Raw genomic sequence first — 15,999 nt, 5'->3', positions numbered from 1 at the left:
ACTCAAGGTTTCTATCAATTAAAATATTTTCTTAATAAAATTTAATCTCAAGTTATGATTTTACTATAAAATATGATTATTTTGACAAGAAGTCTTTAGCTATTTGTTTATGTGAACTTTAAAAGTCCTCCCTTAGAGTTGTTCATGGGTCGAACTTAAGCATGATATTAACACAATTTATACTTGTATAAGCCTAGCCCGACCCAAATATGGGCCTAAAATTTTACCCAAATCGACCCATATTTGACAAATAGATAATTTGGGTCCCCAGATATTATTTTTAAAAATATTAAAATTAAATTTAATATTTTTTATTTATTAAAATTTTATATATAATTATCTTAATATTTTTTAATATTTAGATTATGGTAGTATTATATATTAATATAGATTTATTTATTATGTGTTATATATTACATAGTATATAGAAATAATATAATATAAAATATTACAAACTTAAAAAATGGATCGAGCAAGGCTCTGGACTTTAATGTTTAAGTTTGAGCTCAGACCATGTTTTAAATGGGCACGATTTTTTGCCCAAGACAATTTTTCGAACCTAATATCTCTACTCAAATTCTTCCAAATTTGAGGCAACCCTCTACCCCTCCTCTTTAAATTTTATCTTTCCCTTAATAATTTATAAGTGTCAAAAGTAACATATTTTATCCTCAATACTTAATGCATTTTTTGGTGATTATTGTAGTATTATATATTAATATAGATTTAATTCTTATGTGTTATATATTACATAGTATATAAAAATAATATAATATAAAATATTACAAACTTAAAAAGAGATCGAACCTAACTTGAACCTTAAATGTTTAAGTCTGAACTCAAACCTTATTTTAAATAAATCTAATTTTTTTTTACTCAAAACCATTTTCCAAACCTAATATCTTTATTCAAACTCTTCCAAATTTCAAAATTCATCTGCTAACTCCCCTTATATTTTATCTCTGCTTTAATAATTGCAACTAGTGTTGTGGTTTCTTATATTTTATATTTCATTTAATACTGGCGGCTGTGGTGAAAGGTCATATATTTAATCTTTCATTTAATATTATCAACTAGTGGTTGTGGTGTAAAGCCTATATAAGATGAGGACTTTGTTCATGAAAAATTAAGGAAGAATATGTGGAGGCTTAAGATAGGAGAAGGTGGCAATGATCCCTACCTTTACAGTACCAACAATTTTCTGGGAAGACAAACGTGGGAGTTCGATCCTAATGCAGGTACAGCTGAAGAACGAGCTGAGGTTGAAGAAGCTCGTCTTAACTTCTACAACAATCGATACAATGTTCAGCCTAGTTCTGATCTCCTCTGGCAAATGCAGGTACATCATTTTCCTTAATGTAACAGTTTATAATAAAAAAAGTTAAATAGACTTCTTTGTCATGATTTATATGTTTGATGAATGCAGTTTCTAAAAGAGAAGAAGATGCAACAAACCATTCCCCAACCAAAGATAGAGGATGGTGAAGAAGTGACATATGAAGTTAGAACTGCAGCAGTGAAGAGAAGTGTGCACTTATTTTCAGCTCTACAGTCAACACATGGCCATTAGCCAGCTGAGAATTCTGGCCCCATGTTTTATCTTCCTCCTTTGGTCATGTCTCTATATATCACAGGACATCTCAATACTATATTTTCTGCAGAGCATCGCAAAGAAATTTTCCGTTTTATTTACTGTCATCAGGTAATAAATTTAAATATATATGTATATAAGGTTAGCTATATGTATGTATTAAACGGTTGGATGATAATAATAAATAAAGAAAGTTTGATTTTCATGGCAGAACGAGGATGGAGGGTGGGGATTATATGTAGGGGGCACAGTACAATGCTTTGCACAACTCTCAACTACATTTGTTTGCGTTTACTGGGAGTAGGACATGATGGTGACCTTAATAATGCTTGCGAGAGAGCTCGAAAGTGGATTCTCGATCGTGGGGGTGTCACTGCCATTTCCTCTTGGGGCAAGATTTGGCTTTCAGTTTGTCTTCTTTCTTTTAGTTACCATAAAACTTATTCTTCACAAATTAACATATGATATAAAACTTAATAAATTAGAATCTATCATATTAGATTATTAAAAACAAAACCTAAATGTAGAACATACCTAAAGCCACTCATATGTTAAAATCTTTAAAGATTTCCAAATTTACAAACAAATAAATATCTTAGAGAAAATGATTTTTTAAAGATAAAATATTAAAAAATATATATATGTTTAATTTGAATCTTAATATATAATTTTGTACTTTAATCTTAATTTTAATTAGCTCATGATGAATAATAAATTAGTTACATCAATATATACACATATAAGTTCAATTTGCTTTAACCATATTAAATCACGAACTAAATAGAATTACTACTTATATTATAGATGTCATGCCTATAAAAACCCAACAATTAATATATATTAATTTCTTTTACGTAGATATTGGGTGTTTATGAATGGTCAGGCTGTAACCCAATGCCTCCAGAATTTTGGCTCTTTCCTTCTTATTTTCCCATTAATCCAGGTTTGCAACAAACCATATAAATGATTTGTTTGTATATATTCATGTGTGTGTACGTGTATATATATTAACGATATTGGAATGCAGCAAGGATGCTTTGTTATTGCCGATTAACTTACCTGCCAATGTCATATTTGTACGGAAGAAAATTCGTGGGTCCAATCACACCTCTGATTTTACAGTTAAGACAAGAACTCCACACTGAACCATATGATGAAATCGATTGGAGCGAAAAGAGGCATTTATGTGCAAAGGTAATTGTTAGGATGGAAATGATTAAGCAACAAGTAATAAAAAATAATGAAATAAATTGAAAATTTGAATATATAAATTTAACGTAAAAAAAATCTTCCAAAGAGGATAAAAAATTAGGGGTAAAAATAATTTTATTATAATGGCAAAAGAACGAAAAGTACAAAAATTGAGATAAAAACTAAATCCGAAAATCTGAAAATAAAGAACCCTCAAAACATAAACACAAAATTCTCTAAATGTGTTATGAGTTCTAATATCTAATGTGTGTATTTTCTAAGGTTGCAAAAGAACCTATTTATAGGCTAAATTAGTTGGTCAAATAAACTATGCTAATAAATGCTAAATATATTATACTAATAAATACTAAATCTTCTAGAAAGAAAATATATTTTGTTTAACTTGATTTGCAAGCAATCTCTTAGAATTTGAGACACAACTCTAAAGTAATCATAATCTATACATTATTTATATAAAAAAATGTGAAAGAAGGATGCTTTATTCATTGCATGCAGGAAGATCTCCACTATCCTCATTCATTGCCTCCAATATTGCTTTGGGATAGTCTCTACTTATTTTCAGAGCCTCTCCTTAATCGTTGGCCCTTTAATAAATTGAGAAAAAAAGCTCTTAAAGTAGCAATGGATCTCATTCACTATGAAGATGAAAGCAGTCGCTATATTACCATTGCATGTGTGATAAAGGTAATACAATTAAAGTATAAATAATTTTGAATAATATTTGTCAACATATAATGCTTGCTAATACATTGGGCAGATTCTATGTATGCTTGCTTGTTGGGTTGAAGATCCAAATGGAATTTATTTTAAGAAACATCTTGCTAGGATTGCTGACTATTTCTGGGTTGGAGAAGATGGAATGAAGATGCAGGTTTGTTAATTATAAAACACTAAAATTGTTGAATTAGTTAAACTTTCATTAAATTATTGACTTTGATTTTTCATTACTATTTTAGCTAATTAGTTTATGTTCTCCTTTTTTCAATATTTCACCATGAAGGGCATTGCAAGTCAAATTTGGGATGCTAGTCTCCTTCTCCAAGCTTTGATTGCTACCAATTTATATGATGAAATTGGACTAACTCTTATGAAGGGGCACAATTTCTTAAAGAACTCACAGGTTATATGAACCTTAAATTCAAAACTCTAAACATTATATATAGTTTCTTAACTACACAACACAAAGTTGTGATTAATTTCACCAATTTGCTCGAAATTGATGGTTCAAAATATTGGTTGAAAATTTAAGGTTAGGAATAATCCTTCAGGAGATTTTAAAAGAATGTTTAGACACATTTCTAAAGGATCATGGACATACTCTAATGGAGATCATGGCTGGCAAGTTTCTGATTGTACTGCAGAAAGTTTGAAGGTAAATTTTGTTTCATTCAATTAAATAAGAGTTGTTCATGAACTCGATTATATTCAAATTGGTTCATAAGTTGAGTTCAAACATTTAATGTTGAATTTTAAGATACTCAGTTTTTCAACATTATTATTGTTTTTTAAAATATTAATGAATTTTCATGTTTAGATGAATGACTTAATCACAAGTCTAAATTAATCGTAGGAATTGTATGTTCCTTTCTTTGCAGTGTTGTGTAAGTTTTGCAATGATGGCACCGGAAATGGTTGGTGAGAAAATGGAAGAACAGCAATTTTATGATGCTGTCAATGTTCTTCTATCTTTACAGGTACAATGTATAAAATGTCTAAGTTAAAAACAACATTAATTGCAATTAGAAAAATTTTCACATGTGTGTGAAATGTAAGAGTATCTTTAAAACTAATATTCAATAAAAATATCAAAATAAAACTTTATAAATGTTTTTGGCATGTATTCAAATCTCATCATACGTAATTATTTATTGATTTCATTAAAAGATAAAAATATTCTCAGAATAATATAAATTATTTATACATGGAAGGATATTTTCATTATTTCCTTAATCGAGTTTATGACTAGTTGACCTATTACATCTACTCAATCAAAAGTTTATAAGTATAAATATACAAACAATGAGGGCGAAATAATGCGTAACAAAATTGGAATGTATAGAAACAGTAAAATAAGACACTAAAGAAAAGAAATTATAGGTGTTAATGACATGGGTTCAAATATCACCATATTCAATTTTTTTACTGATATATTAAAAATATAGAAAGATAAAAATACCTTCAGTAATAAATTTATGGGTAAACTACATAAATAGTCACCCGGCTATTAGAAACATTTTTGTTAGTCACCAACTTTAAAAAGTTACAAAAAAAAAAAAAAGCACACATGCACATGTAGAATAAAATTAACGGTTTCTTTAACGAAATTAGTAACTGGTTGACCTGTAAGGCCAACTCAATTAAGATAAAAGTATAGATATAGAAAACCTTAAAAATATATATTTTGAATTTCAAATTATTTTTATTTCCATGGAGGTAAAAATTAAATCTAGAATGCTTTAAATTGTCCTTATATTATAAATTTGTTATTTGCCGACAAATTTCTGTATTGTATGGGATTAACACATGAATTTAATCTTTAGTATCCCTATGCTCGTTCCTCAATTATCAAATGTACTCTAAAAATCTAAATAAATAAATAAACATATGGATTATAAGCTATTTTAGAAATGATTGCAGAGTAAAAATGGTGGTTATCCAGCCTGGGAACCAGCAGGAGGTGCGTTCTGGTGGGAGGTAATATTTCAATATTTGTACTTGTCTTTGATATTATATAATTTCCTATGAATTTAATAAACCATTTTTTTCACCTTAAATTATCCTTTTAGTGGTTGAATCCAGTTGAGTTTCTTGAGGATCTGACCAAAGAATATGAGTAAGATTCCTATGTTTTTTTATTATTTTAATTAATTTCATTAATTGTTCAATGTTATGGAAAACTGGTTTATAAAGTTTATAATAATGAAAAGGAAAAACAAATGTAAACTCCAGGTATGTAGAGTGCACTTCATCATCAATCCAGGCACTAGCTAATTTCAAGAAATTATACCCAGGGCATAGAAAAATAGAGATCGAAAATTGCATCAGAAAAGCTGCAAAGTTCCTTGAAGATGTGCAATACCCTGATGGTTCTTGGTAATGGCCCTTATGAATTCCTAAGAAATAATTTGATCGGATTTCACCATCATATACAATTCCTACAAATCCATATATATATATATATATATATATATACTATAACCCTTTATTGAATTAGTATTACTCATCAATCGAGTTTCAACTTAGTTAGAGAATTACTAAAGTACCATTTTATTTGGAAAGTAAGTTATATGATTATGTTGGTGTTTTAAAATTTTATATTTTATGAATTAATAAAATTTTGTCTACAATGAAATTTTTAATTTTATATGAAACTTTAGTGACTATATTTGTTATATATATATTTGTATGTCTATACTATTTATAAAGTTTTTTACTGAATTGGTGTTACCCATCATCCAGGTCCCAACTCAGTTAAGAATTACCAAAAGACCACCCCTTTATGTTTTAAGTACATAGTTCTCACCCGAATATGCATGTGATGGAATTTCTAGTATTAATAATATTATCATATGAGTTGGTGCAACAAATTAACTCAACATCAACTCATGATTGATGATAACACTATGATAACAAATGCATTCATTTAATATTTTTTTATCTAATGTACTTTTATGTTTAAATTTCATTTTACTTATAATTTAATTTATTTTTTAATAGCTTATATATTTTATTTGTTATTATTAATTAGTTTCAAACCATAACTTCTTACAAATGTATAGGTATGGATGCTGGGGAATTTGCTTCTTTTATGGGACATGGTTTGCACTATCAGGTCTTAAGGCTGCAGGAAAGAACTTCAAAAATTGCTTGGCTATTAGGAAAGGAGTTGAGTTTTTGCTTAAAACCCAAAGAGAAGATGGTGGTTGGGGGGAGAGCTATCTTTCTTGTCCTAAAAAGGTAATTAATATTTAACATAGCTTCTTTCTTTTCTTCATTTTATTTTAGAGGATAAATCTAAAATATTAATTTAATTAAGGTTAATTTGATATAATTTCTTATGAAAGTTTCATTTTGATTCAGTTTTCATAAAAGCATAATCACAAATTTAGTTCTTAATTTTATATTTTTTCAATTTGGTCATTATTATTTTTAACTAAAATTTACCATTAACATTTTAAAATTTTAAAATTATTTTTAATTGAAATACCAACTAAAACATTATTTTTCTAATAATGTTGGTGTGGCAAATCATGAGATAGTCTATGTTTACTCTGGATAGCACTATTTGTATTATATGTCATGTTAACAAATAAGTTAAAACTTATAAGGTATTCAAAAATAAAAATTCAAAATTTAAAATAAATTATTAAAGTTCATAAAATAATCATGAATTACATGTGGATTGCCATGTAACTTGATATGTTTAAAAGTTTAATGTTTTAGTCAATATTTTTGTTAAAAAATAATTTGACTCCTTTTAAAGGTTAATGATTAAATTTAACTAAAATTAAATAACCAATTTGATAAAAAAATGTAAATATTGTGAGTCATGTTCTAGTTAGTTTTTATGCATTTCATAAATCATTAATGATATTAGCTATTGACACAATTTTACATATATATATATATATATACATTGCATATATCATTAATTATATTTATTTAGCATGAAAGTAATTTAATTTTTGTCTTCAAAATATGATTCTATCAAATTAAAATTTTTACATAATAAATTGTGTAATTTTGAAATTTACCCTTTTGAATCATAAATCTCTTCGGAAACAATATATATATGTAATTATAAATAGTTTTATTTTCCTTATAAAAGGTATATACACCCATCGAAGGAAAAGAATCGAATTTGGCAAGTACTGCACAGGCTTTGATGGGTTTAATTATTGGCGGCCAGGTACGCTTTACTTGCAATTAACAATGATTTTATAATGATTGCTATGTTGATTTCTTATCACTATACATATATACATATGATATGCTATTGAATAGGCTGAGAGGGATCCTACACCTTTGCATCGAGCTGCAAAATTGTTGATAAATTCTCAGTTGCCAAACGGTGATTTTCCCCAGCAGGTAATTCTTTTCCATGTATATATTATAGGTAAAAGTGTTAATGAGGCTTCTATATTAGAATTTAGATTGTATTTTGTCACATTTACTCAAAAATTAGGTAAATTGATTTTTATACATTAAATTAAAGAGTAAATTGGTCCTTTCTATTAAAAATTTCATCTATTAAAATCTGTTGTAGCTGATAAAATAACATAATGACCAATTTTAAACAGTGAAGATATATAAAATTTTTAATGAATGATCAATTTGCTCTTTAATGTAATGTACATGAACTAATTTGCTCATTTTTTCAAAAATACAATTTGACTCTTAGTGTAAAAGACCCCATGATACTTTTATCATATATTATTAAGAGAATGGGAAAATGAAAAAGAAAAGAAAATTTATATGTTTTTTTTTTTATAATGGAATTTGGCAGGGACTGGCTGCAGTTTTCATGAGGAACTGTTTGCTACACTTTGCATTATATAGGAATATTTTCCCTCTATGGGCTCTGGCTGAGTATCGCAATCATGTTTGGCCTTCAAAACATGTATGCTGTTGAATAATCAAAAATGATCTATTGGAGGATTATATATAATAAAATCATGTCTCTCTCTCCATATATTAGTTGCATCTTGATATTTACAATCAACTTTTTCCTTTACCCTTTGCCATTGGGCAACAATGAATAACTTTTGATCCACTATGATGATCTTTTTACATAATTTTTCCTAGTTTTCAAATGTTCAATTGTGGTTTTTGGAATCAAGTAGATTTAGCTTTTCTTTACAACTTTTTCTTTCAATTAAATGCCAAATAAATCAAAGATAAAGTAAGACAATATAAAACCATAATCTTATTTTTCTTTATAAATATTTGAAATTTCTTTAATCAAAATATAGGGTCATCAACAGCAATGTAAGAAGAATTATAAAATTTAAACAACTTAGAAGAGTTATGACAGCCGAAGAAAATGGATTAAGATGAAATTTAATGTTAGTTGCAACTCCCTCTAAAATTGGGTTGTTGTGCAACTTAAAGATGTTGACATTTTTTTATTGAAAAATTTTGAATATTATCTTACTCTATATTGAGTAGGGAGAGCAAAACTTGATTCAATTAGAAAAAATTGAAAAAAAAATTCAATTTTAAGTTAATCAAATCGAAAATATAAATGTAACACCCCAAATTTAGGGGTTTGGGCTAACATTTCAAAATTTGTCAAATAGTTTTTAATTGAAATGCCTGTTCATGTCTCAAACCCCACTCTTTGCATATTTTTTTCTCTTTATTTTTCAAGCAATTAAGGATGGGAGCCAACTTAGGGCCAGTTCTTCATTGCTTAAAAAAATCACTTCTGACTCCAAAAGCACTTTTAAAAGAAAAGCTGTGAAGAACAACCTGCTTTTGGCTGAAATTTTTAGCTTTTCAGGAGTGCTTTCTGAAAAGGAGAAACTAAAAATTTTAGCTTCTCTCACAAAAGCACTTTTTGTGCTTAATTATTTTTTCACCCCTCCAATAACATAGTATTTTCCTTTTTTTTTTCTTGGTGCTTAATTACAAATGTGTTAAAATCATTAATTAAAAATAAAAAATATTTTTTAAAATACTAATTACAAATATTTAATGGTTATATTTAAATATTTAAAATATAGTTTATATATTCTAATTAAATTTTATAAATAATTAATATTTATTGCTTAAAATATTTAAAATTTATATTTCATATATTAAAATATTAACAACAAGTTATAATAATTTTTATATTCTTACTAAAATATAATAATATTAACTAATTTCAATATTATTTAAATGCATATTAGTTACTTGATAAAAACATGTCTAAAATGAACATTTTATTTCTCAAAATCACTTTTTGACAACAATGCTAAACAATCAAATTTTAAACCAAATTTTTCAAAAGCATTCTTCAAAGTACTTTTCTACATCACTTTTCAAAACTACTTTTCAAAAGCAATAAAGAACTGGCCCTTAGTATAAGAATTTAACTTGGTAGAAAAAGAACATGATATGGGCACTAACCTAGTGTAACAAGCCCGATTTGCCCAGCCCGTTAGACAACAAAAAAACAAAAAAACATATATAAATAATAAAAATACCAAATAGTCCAGGCCCATTTACTATAAACCCAAACTAAACTGCCCTAGCCCAATACAACCCCAGCCCACTACATTTTTAGAAAACAAAAAACCCTAGCCCCCTAAGCCTTCAGTCGCCGCACATCAGCCACGCACGCCTCCGTACTGCCACCTCCGAACACAGCTCCATACGGCCCTCGTACATGCAAAATAAACAGCACACAAAAGCAGACAAACGACAAAAAATAAGAAAATAACAGTTGTAATATGCGGCTATAAAAAGCCTTAAAAAATAGTGATGTAGGGACTTTTTTTTACACGATACGAATACAAAAAAAAAATCAAAGAAACAATGAACTTTTTTGCAGAGGTAGTCTCCGATTCTTCTTGTTTTTGATTTTATTCTTGTTGATTTCATCTTTTAAACAAAAAGGGGAAGAGACAATAAAAAAACATACATTTTTGTTTGCGTTTAGCACCGTCGTGGGTGAGGTTTGTCGTTTCCGATGAAAAATAACGTTTTAGGGTCGTGGAGTCAAAAACCCCCAAAAAATTGAGCTTTTTTACTTTTCGACAACCGCAGATGGCAGCACCATCACCGGCAACCAGTGACGGCCACGGTGGTCTGGCGCTAGAGCCACGACTTGATTCTGGAAAGGGGGCGGGATTTTTGAGAGCATTTCTGATTCTTTTTTAGTGAAAAGGCCTGAAATGAAGTTTTTTTAAAAAAATTTTTTGCTTAAGTAGCATTATCAAAATGGTGCCGTTTCATTAGGCCCCCCCAAAACGCCCAAACAGCATCGTTTTGGGGGGCCAAACCCGCAACTCGACCCACTCCAACCTCAGGATCCATGTGTTTTTTCTGGAAGGGTCTATCTGCGTGTTAGACCCTTCTACATTTTTCAGTTGTTTTAATCCAGTCCTTTTTATTTTCTAATTTATACTTCAAAATTTATTTCACTTTCAATTAGCTCCTAGCAAAATGGCGCGTTTTAGAGGGCGGGGATATTTCCCCAGTTGGTCCCTCTAAGTTATTCGTGCCTTTCAAATGGGCCCTCTACTTTATTTTCATTCTCGATTTTTACCTAGATTTTCGATTAAACTTCAATTTAGTCCTTTTGCGTTTATTTTATTATAATTTTAGCCCCTCTTGTATTCATAAACTTAATTTATTAGGATTTGGACTCTTAATTTTATCTCAATGTCAATTTAATCCCTTTTATCTCTGTTAGGTTTTTTTTTTGTTGTTGTTGTGTCTTATTTATTTTATTTATTTCTTACCATTTTTTTATTTTGATATTTTGTATTTAACTATGCTTTTATTTTATTTATTTTATTCTTGAACTTCCTTTATTATTATTATTATTATTATTATTTATTATTATTATTATGGTTTTATTATTTCATTTATTCACATATTTTATTCTAAATTGTGTCTTTAAATTTCATTTATATTGTAATTCAATTCTTTATTTTCAATATTTTTATAAACTATTTTTCCTACATTATTTATGTATTTATTTGTTTTTAGTTGGTATTGTCCTTTTATGTGCATGCTTTAGCATTATTACCATTGTCATTATTTATTTTATTTATCTGTTGGTTATCACATTAACGTTAAAGTAGTGTACATTATATGATTCTCGTAAATTGTTTTTATTATATTCATTATTGTTATTTATTAATGCAACATTTCATTCATGTATTATTTTAAATATTACAGATTTTAACCCAAATTTGTAAAAATATAAAAATTAGAAAAAAGTAATATTTCGCATTTTGGGATTCAAAAGGTCATACCCTAACTTACGAGGTTTCAATTTTTTCCGATAAATCCAAATATACGAATAATTTTTCAAAACACATTTTCAAAATTATCTCGGGAATCAAAAAATTATTTTCCAACTTACGGAATATGATTTCTTTTCTAAACTGAGATAATAAAATTTTTCTAAAAATAAATAAAATTTTTGATGTTTATTCTCGTTTCAAGATTTAAGATTATATCCTAACTCACGGGATATAATGACGTGAAATACGCCTTTTTCAAAAAAAATTAATTAAGCGATTTTAATAAAAGGATCGTATTTTTAGTCTCTTCAAAAATTTCAACTTTCGACATTAAGACATTAATTAATCAATTAGGTACCAATTTTGGGCGTGACGAGGGTGCTAATCCTTCCTCGCACGTAATCAACTCCCGAATCCATTTTTCTCGAATTTCGTAGACCAAAATCATTGTTTTAGTAAAATCGAAACATTTTATTAAAACGATTAAATTGCAAGCTGATCCGATCAAACCTTAAAAAATGTCGGTGGCAACTCCCATTTTTTCGTTTTTATTTTCAAAATAAAAGTCGACCCTTTTTTATTTTAAAAAATAGCTTCGATAGAATGGCGACTCCACTGGGGAACAAATAAGAGAGTCAAACCGCAAATTGATTATTTTCTGCCTTTTCGTCAAAAATTGAAAATCCGATTTAAATATACAATCCTTTCATTGCATTTCATCTGTCATTTTCGTGGTCTTTGTCATAATTTGTTTTATTGGTATGAGCCCTTTTAATATATCTCTGCATATTGCATTGCATGATGCTCGTTTATACCCTTTTAAGTGAGAGTGAGAAACTATTCCTTCGTGAGGTCTTCACCTCATTGCAGGATAGAGTATTGTTTTCGGGATACATCTCTACCTTTGTCTTCGTGAGATTTTCATCTCTGTGCGGCCATAGGGAAATGTATTCCCTTGAACTGAACTAGGTCCATATGAGCCTATAATGGGTGAGGATCGAGGAATCTGGTAGCTCAGGTACCCTTGCTTTAGAACCAAACCACATATAATGAGACCAAAGAGCCTACCCTAGGTAGAACCATGCCAAACCCTTGTGGTTACTCGAATAAGTACTTTATTTACTATTTCTCATATACTTTAAATTCTAGCTTTGTGTATGACCCTGACTTACTGTGTTTTGTTTTGAATTTGATTGCGTGGCATTTTTATCATAAAAGGGCATTGATTCACATTCAGTATCTAAATAGAGAGCTTATAATAGAAAAGGGATTTTTTGATAAACTGGAGGATAATGCGGCCATCCAAATTTGGTCCGAGAAGATGCAGCAAGAGAAAGGTGATAGTCTTACGGAAGGGTATGTGTCAGAGTTGTGGGACTTCACTCGCATCAGCGTGACTCAGAATAATCTCCAAGATTTGAAAGAAATATGGGGTCAGTGGGATGATGAGATCAATCAACTATTCTATTGTCATTATGGTGATTTGCCCTATCTGCTAGATATCAAGGTGGACGAGCACCTATTCCGAGCTCTTGCCCATTATTAGAACCCTGCCTATTATTGCTTTACTTTTGAAAAAGTGGATTTGGTACCCACTGTGGAAGAGTACACTACTTTACTCCATTGTCTGAAGGTTCAAGCCGACAAAGCCTATTCGAGAGCTAGTGGACATCAAGCCTTTTTACAATTGCTTATTTGGGAGGCCTTGAATCCACTCAGTAGGGGCAGTACTATCATCATTGCACCAAAAGCTAAAGTTGGTAACGAAGGAACAACTGGTAACGATAAATGCGAAAGAAGACATTATTGCATCCGTTACCAGTGATGCGTCATACATAGATGCAGATGATGAAGTGATAGAATGTTCCTTTCGATCGCTAGAATTTGTGAATGCAACCTTCATCGTCGAAGGAAACAAGATCCCAATGTACAAAATATCCAAAGCTATGAGGATGAGCCTATGACTGATGGTAGAAAAAATAGCGTTGTCGGGAAGAGGACTTGAGAAATACTTCCAAGGAAGAGTCGATGTACCAATCTTGACGGACAAATGGGATCACTTTTACTTAGGGTATAAGCCAGACGCGAAGCAAAAAGAGGAGTTAGAGAAGAAGCGAGAGAGAAAAATAGCATGATTAAGCGGGGCAGAGGTCAAATGGGAACCAATGACATTTCCCCATATGTCAAGAACATTTGTGTCAAAAGGAATTTTTCACCCTGAACAAAAGATGACAAGAAAAGAAAATGCTGAAGAAATGATGGGAAATCTAAACATCAATGCCATATCTGAAGAGGGGATTATGGAAGGAAATTTATCGAGCATTCGCCCTTATGTACATGGAAGTGTTTTGAACAATTGGACTGTGGAAGAGATTCCTGTAGTTTTTAGAGCTAATTCAGAGTAATGTTCAAAACACACTTGGTACTCTAAGCCTAGGAGTAATAAGAATCCTTTTGTGAAATAGGCATATGCCTAACATCTTTATTTCAATAAAATGTATCTTTCGTATCATTTTGAGAAAATAGTCTTTTATTCTTTCATTTCATTAATAATCATACCATATAGATAGTTATTCTTAGATTCTTTTGTTCTTTGGATCTTCCTTTGTTCCTATAATTGGTCTCTAGATATCAATGATATAAGTGATGCTGCTACTGACTCAGAATCTCCTTTTGAGTGAGATATGTGTCTAGAGGAACCTTAGGACTTTAGAGATGACAAAGATTATAACCTATCTATTGATTTGTTAAGGATGGTAGAACAAGAGGAGAAACATATTCTACCTCACAAAGAGTTAGTAGAAATTGTGAACTTAGGAGACAGACAAGAAAAGAAAGAAGTGAAGATCGGAGCTTGCATTACCACAGAGACAAAGCGACACCTCATTGAGTTACTCCAAAAATTTAAAGATGTCTTTGCATGGTGGTATCAAAACATGCCTGGTCTAAGTACTGATATCGTGGTACACTGGCTCCCCATAAAGGCAGAGTGCAAGCCAGTTCAACAGAAGCTCTGAAAGATGAGACCCGATGTTGTGATAAAAATAAAAGAAGAAGTTAAGAAGTAATTTGATGCTGGTTTCTTACAAGTGGTTAAATACTCAAAATGGGTAGCCAATATTGTCTCTGTCCCTAAAAAAGATAGAAAAGTACAAATGTGCGTAGACTACAAAGACTTAAACAAGGCTAGCCCAAAAAACAATTTCCCATTGCCTCACATCGATGCCTTAGTAGATAATACGGCAGGTTTATCACTGTTCTCCTTCATGGATGGCTTCTCAGGATACAACAAGATAAAGATGCATCCTGAAGACATGGAGAAGACCACATTTGTAGCCATGTGGGGAACATTCTGCTATAAAGTAATACTATTTGGACTGAAAAATGTGAAAGTGTCATATCAGAGAGTTATGGTAACCCTGTTCTATGATACGACGCAGAAAGAAATCGAAGTTTATGTCGACGATATGATTGCCAAATCCTGAACGAAAAAGGAGCATGTACAAGTTTTGAGGAAATTGTTCTTGAGATTGAGAAAATTCCAACTAAAGCTCAATCCAGCAAAATGTACCTTCGAGGCTAAGTCAGGAAAAATGCTAGGATTTGTAGTCAGCGAAAAGGGATCGAAATCGACCCAGATAAAGTCAAAGCTATACAGGAGTTGTCTCCACCGTGCACTCAAAAAGAAGTTTGAGGTTTCCTAGGAAAAATAAATTACATTGCTCAGTTCATTTCACAACTGACCGAGAAATGTGACCCCATATTCTATCTTCTCAAGAAAAGTAATCCAGGTGTATTGGATGATGAATGCCAGAAAACTTTTGACAAGGTTAAACAATACCTGTCCAATGCCCCAGTGCTGACGCAACCTAGTCCAGATAAGCCACTGATACTGTATTTGGTAGTATTTGAAAATTCTATGGGATGTGTGCTTGGCCAATGCAATGAGTCAAGAAGGAAAGAAAGGGCGATATACTACCTCAGTAAGAAGTCCACTAAATGTGAGACAAGGTACTCACCGATTGAAAAATTATGTTGTGTCTTAATCTGGATAACTTGAAGACTGAGACACTACATGTTGTACCACACAACTTGGCTCATCTCAAAACTGGACCCTCTAAAGTACATGATGGAGTCGACTACTTTGAATGGAAGGATGGCCCGATGGCAAATTCTGCTTTTCAAATTTGATATAGTCTATGTGAATTAGAAAGCTATAAAAAAGAGTGCAATAGC

At 30.3% G+C, this 15,999-nt stretch overlaps 1 pseudogene; it reads left to right on the top strand.

Annotated features, from left to right (window-relative positions):
- Positions 1 to 1,126: 1,126 nt before the first annotated feature.
- Positions 1,127 to 8,495, top strand: LOC105772661 (lupeol synthase-like; annotated as a pseudogene).
- Positions 8,496 to 15,999: the final 7,504 nt, after the last annotated feature.

The sequence above is a fragment of the Gossypium raimondii genome, chromosome 6 (assembly GCF_025698545.1).
Source record: "Gossypium raimondii isolate GPD5lz chromosome 6, ASM2569854v1, whole genome shotgun sequence".
NCBI classification, from domain to species: Eukaryota; Viridiplantae; Streptophyta; class Magnoliopsida; order Malvales; family Malvaceae; genus Gossypium; species Gossypium raimondii.
This window is presented reverse-complemented; position numbering and strand designations above follow the sequence as displayed.